The following is a 6,565-nucleotide window of genomic DNA, read 5'->3' as shown; positions in this document are numbered from 1 at the left end:
TATCATCAAACCATAAGTATATTATTAACTTTCATAAAAATATATATAAATTCAAAAATAAATAAATATTAGAAAAAACAATATAAAACAACCTCCGTAATACAGAGGATAAAAACTAGTTATCTACCTATACTATTAAAAGAATAGAGTTCTTGTACAAATGCATATTTCTATTGGTTCATCACTATATTTCCATATATATCAAGGCTTCTCAGATTTTCTTGGTAATTAAATAATTTAAAAGTAAATAATATTATTCTATTGACACTTTATTTAATTCATATATTAATATTAATTAATGTTAATGATTATGATGTATATCTACCTATCACTAATTAATTGTAAGTTATTACATAGAATGTTTTTCTTTAAAATAATAATGTATTAAAATATTGGTTTAATATTTCCAAAAGTTTTTCTATATCTATTCAAAAATACAATAACTTTTCACCTTCACTTAATATGACTTAAATCTCGGATCAATTTCCTTTACAAATGATATATTTATAAAAACGTTATATTTTGCATTAAGTTTGTCCTTTCACGTGTTTCTAATTCTAATGTCAATAATTGACAAATTCAAAAAGATCTTATATATTATTAAAATGCATTTATAGCTTTGATGCCTACAAATTGTTAGTTGACATATTTTTGGTCTTCAATTTAGTGTATGTTATGTACTGTTTGATATTACTTAATTATTATATAAAATGAAAAACATTATTGTTTTTTCATCTTACCAATTACGAACTAAATATGTGTACACATGCATGTGTACGTGAATATAACAATGATTGGTTTTTAAGCACATCAATTTATCAATTACAAGTTTAATATGATTTTATTAATTTGTTACAATTTAATTAACAATTTACGTCAAAATATGATTCAAACTATTTATTTGCACACAGTTGTAAATACCATTATTAGTACGTACTAATTATTATTTATTAATAATTATAATTAGAAATAACAAATAAAAATCAATTTTAGGTCAACTACATTTCAATATCAATTGATTATTATTTTCAATATCATTCGTATATAATTATTATATAAAACTTTATTTTAGAAATTTTCTAAATAAAGGTTTTTGATTTTCGTGGCTTTAATTTTAAAACAGGTCTATCAAATTTGTATTTTTTTACTATAATTGAATGGCAAACTTATTTTAAATAAAATCTTAATTTTCAACGATAAATAATGGTCAACTTATTTTTAAAAATACATTGAGTTTTGACTATTATAAAACGATCAACTTTTTTTATGGAAGCATAAATTTGGCTATAATTAAATAGTCAATTTATCTACATATACTATTAAAGCAGTATGTTTTCTAAACAAATGACATTTATCTATTGACTAATCACTATAGTTTTCATACATAAGTCTTCTCAAATTTTCTTGGTAATTAAAGAATTCAAAAGTAAATAATATTATTTAAATGTAAACAATTCAATTCATATATTAATGTTAATGGTTGTGATATTAAATAAAATAGTAACTCATGGAGTCTTTAGTCAATCACATTGATTATTATGTATCAAAAATTAAGACACATGCATTGTATGAAATTAGAGAAATATACATATTTCTGTTTTAAAAAGTTCAAACAACCTTAAATATTCAAATACTTAATATATTCAATTGTTGGATTCGTTAGTTAACTGGGTACTGCCTATATAAAAATAACGCACAAAATATGTATCTGATTATACTAATAAACTTATTTCCATTGTTAATAAATACAACCACATTCCATTAAAATGTTACAATTTAGTAAAGATCATATAAAAACCAATTCAAATAAACTAATTTCAGTGTTTCATAATTTGACTATTAAGAGGTTAATATTATATAACGACATACTTTTATTCATTCATTCATTCATCATAATCTACCTATATTATTTAAAGAATTAAGTTTAAGTCTACATGACATCTTCCTATTGGTCATTTTTAATTCATTCCACTTATATAAACAACTTCTCTATTTTTCTTCACAATAATATAATTCGGAAACAAAATATTTATTTAAAAAACCATTCAATGCATCGTATAACCCCCGAACCCGTTTACCATTCTTGTTTTAAGAATATGGATTCATTGGAAGTATTTAAATTTATCATTAAATGTGGATTTGTAACTTATCATTTTGGTCAAATTTTAAATAATATTAACTCACTCAACCATTAATAAATCAAAGAGTGGATTTTGTTAATGGGTCTAAATTATTGATTACTTATTAGACGTTTATTTTATATGTGTAACTGTTTAATAAAGTTGTTGAACCATGTTCTGTTAATGTATAAAACGTATAACTTACGTAACGGTTAATTAACGCGTCTAAATTAAAGTTTGAATAGAATATAGATATATTAATTCTATATTAGAGTCCCTTTGAAATTAAAGCCATTTAATTTAAAAAAAGTTAGATTTGACTTTCAAATTATGGCAATACGACCAAATCGGTGTTTAATTTGTGACTTTTTTTAATCACTTAAAATCACTTTAATATTATGTTAATTTGGCAAAACAAATTACACCTTAACTTATTCCATATAGTCTTTGTACAAGAAAATCATAATTTTTGGCAAACAAATAGCTTAGTCTTCCCCTAACATATGTGAACCTAAACACTATATATTCAATACATTTTCTTGAGTTACTTTGACACACTATATATTAAAACACAATATATCAATGTTCATACTTGGTTGCTTATGAAGTTTGAGATGCAAGATTTTGAAGTTCTTCATGCCGTTTTAAGTTAACCGATATTTTACTTTTGTAGTAGACAAAGGTATGTATGTTTATTTTTTTTGAAGTTAAATCCTTTGTTAAATAATATAATCATGCGCTATCCTATATACGTTTTTATTGTGAACATGTTTAGTGTTTCCTATTTGTTGGTATGAAAGCCTTATTATATTTTATTTTAGATGTCTTCAAGATCCATGAAACGTAGTGTTTTTGAGTCATCCTCTTCCAATAAGAGAAACAATATAAACGGTTAGTCCTTTTAATATTATTTGTTTACTCTCTAAATTTTATATTATATTATATTTTTTGAAAACGTTCAGTGTCAATGGAAATAGAATCATTGAGTATCATATACAACGGTAATATTTTAAAATGACTATTCATTAATACGCTTTCATATGTTTATATTTTATTTATTATTTTGTTGGATTCAATTATAATATTTACACCAAGTTATGAGATATACTATAAAAGTTAATTTTAAGTAAATATATTTTTTGCTATGCGCTATGCATTTTACAAAATTGAGCATACACCCAAAAATGTAGATACTCATTTTAACATATTACTATGTTAAAAACGTATACTTATATAAACAACAAAAAATTATGTCAAAATGATTACAAATTGGAATGATAAGAATTAAGATTGTTATTTTATATAGTTTCGTTTCATTTTTATATGTTTCCTTTTTAACAACCAAATACCTTTATAATTACATTAACATATTACATATCCATTTTTTTAATATTTTACAAAATCTAACATACGTTAGTATAGACAATAATTTGTTTTTAAAATGTGTTAAGTTTAATGAACTTTTTGCTTATTTTATTCTAACGATAATTAACTATGCAGTTACTTGTCCAAACACATCATTTAATGTTAATCGTTTAGACGTTGGAGAAGAAAATGAACCGCCAACTACTAAACAAGGTTCTATATGTATAAACTCAAATAACACATGTTACTTTTTTCCGTTCATTTATATTTTTGGATAAAGTACATGTATTCACACTTTATTTCATAGGTTATACCAAATGTTTTTATAACTATTCTTCTGTTTTTATATATAATAGTGGTCACGATATATACCAAAGAAGCAATTGCATAGGGAATTTCACGAGTGAAGAGTAGAGACGGTGTTAAAATGCTTATATTAGACAAAGACAGTAAAGTTAAAAACAAAATAACAAATGTGATTTATAAGGAACTATTTAGTAGTACATTAATGAATTTTTCATTTTGAACTTTGGCTCATCTATCGAATAATTGTATAAAGGATGTTAATTTCGTTGAAAATTATGTTTGATAATCAATTTTTTTACCGATATTATTAGCAACTAAATATCATGTACCCATCCCAACTATATGAAAACCTATTCTATAAGTTTATATTAACCGCGGTTTTTACATTTATAAATTTCCACCCGTGTCATAGACGGGTCAATAGCCTAGTTTAATATATAAAGAGTAAGAAGAAATACGATATGATGCGCTCAAATCTTAACCCAGTGGAAATCCCAAATCGCATATTTTAATAAGGTATTTATTGCTATTAGTTTATTTATATTATCTCATTTGCTGTAGTTGTAGTTGGTCTATATTTAATAGCTATAAGTTATTTCATGATAATGTTCAGTTATTGAAAGATTATGGAAGCTTTCGAATGAGCAAATTTGCACCTTTTACTCAATACTTATGAGTTATTAGTTTAGACTCTTTTGACACTTCAAACCTACATGTGGTCGTGGTTTATATAATGTTATTGTAGTTTGGTTGTCTAACTTTCCACCCAAAGTCGTGTAATATTTGAAGAGTTCGTTGCAAATAATGTAATTTTATCAACCTTTTTGATCCGATATGTTTGAACCTGACCCTTCTAACATGATCCATATTTTATCCTCACTGACAAAAGTTCCTTGATTCGACAATGATTTCATAACTTATATTTCATTTTTAACTACACATTTTTATTAAGCAAGCCAAATACCCATCCTATCGAGAGGATAGCATGGACTGGTATAAAACAAATATAGAAACATTACATAATTAAAATTTCCCAGCTACTCCAATCCAATTTAAGCTATTGGCCCTATTTAGTCTACAAAAAACTTAAAACTATTATCATCCAAAATGTTTTCGATCTTCAATGACTTATATTTGAAGATAATATTATTTCGAGTTCTCCATATACACCAAATAGCCGTAATAATTATAGATCATTTTTCTCTTGTGCTTAGTATCCGAAACCTGTTTAACAATATAAAAATATGTCATTTACCGAAACAATATGAAAAGTTGGTATATTTTTGTCATTTAACTATCTGTAATATTTCTGTATATTACACATCATTATAAAAATATGTCATTTAACAATATTAAATAATGATGTGTAAGACTATTATTTATGAAGAGTAAGACACTCTTTTATAATCTTGAATATCTTTAAATCAGTATGTATAATTTGTATGCAGCTTTGTTCTTCAAATTATATATATACTAATTTAAAAAAAATAGTTTTATGTAATATTATTACTTTGGAAAATCATCAATTAAAGCCAAGGTGTAGCTAATAAACCAAAGGAATACGCGAGTAAAACTTAGCATTAGTCCTTTATTTAGCCATAAATAATACGCTCAACACATCGCTTAACTCCCGCAGACATTCATATCACATAAACATTAGCCAACACGCTCATGATATGTTTTCTTTATCGAAAATCATTTCTCGTTGTTCAAGTTCTCAAATAACAACAATCATACTAGCATCAAGTCAGGCCTAAAAACTAACAAGGTATCCCAGATTTCAAAATAGGGATCATGCTATTATGAAAGGCTCACAATGCAAAGGAGTCGTGACGCAAGAATGCGAAGGGGTCGTGACGTTTGGCAAATTGAGGAAATTAAGCTAAGCCCAGATACATAGGTCCTTTCAAAATAATCACAAGAGCTGGTAAACACGTACACTCTCTACAGTTAGTGATCTTATTCATCACAAAGTCAAGAACCAAGCAATGATCACAAGACATGCAAATAATAAGTTTATATATGTCAAAAACAGTCAAAAACACATGTGTGTAGCTTCCAAATCATGGGACACAATGCATACCCAAAAAAAATAAAAAAAAAAGTAGAAAATGTACCCAAAAACATAGCAATATTCATGGTTATTTAACTTTTCACTCAAAAGCCCATGAATTCTCCCTGTCCACCTGGCTCCTCCTGCTCTTCTGGAGTGAAATCATTCACGAAGTTGAACGTCTCGCGGATCTGTTCAGAACTCTTACCTTTGATCATGTCAGCAACTGTTTGACAGCCTAGATCCTTAAGGCTCTTGATGTTCAGATACTCGGAAGACTGGAACAAAAACATAAAACCTTTTATTAAATTAACAACGCGTGTAATAAAACTTATTGATATATAATCTGGGAATGAAAAATTAAAGACTGACCTGAATAAGATCAAAAAGAATGCCTTGCTCCGCTTTCATAAAGTTGGCATCAAACGACTTAATATCATCTTCGTTATAATTCGGTGCCGACTCCACATGTTTCTTACAATATTCAATAACCTTTGACAGTTTCTTGCCTGTGACTTCAGGAAGAAGGATGGTGGTATCAGAAACACCGGTTTCAATCATGTGTTAGATCGTCTGAGACTCCATCGCCACCGCCTCATCAACCTCGAACGTCTCACCGTCGGAACTGCTTAGCAGGATGGTCTTCTTGGACGACATGACAGGATATTTAGAACCACAAAAACCCTAATGCGGAAATTTATAAAACTTATTATGGATGAAT

The 6,565-nt window shown here is 26.7% G+C and overlaps 1 pseudogene; it reads right to left on the bottom strand.

The window, feature by feature from the left end:
- Positions 1-5,944: 5,944 nt before the first annotated feature.
- On the bottom strand, positions 5,945-6,565 carry LOC143596985 (SKP1-like protein 1A; annotated as a pseudogene).

Source organism: Bidens hawaiensis, unplaced genomic scaffold, assembly GCF_021521415.1.
Source record: "Bidens hawaiensis isolate Kalapana, Puna unplaced genomic scaffold, B.hawaiensis_p1.1 tig00047443_1, whole genome shotgun sequence".
NCBI classification, from domain to species: domain Eukaryota; kingdom Viridiplantae; phylum Streptophyta; class Magnoliopsida; order Asterales; family Asteraceae; genus Bidens; species Bidens hawaiensis.
This window is presented reverse-complemented; position numbering and strand designations above follow the sequence as displayed.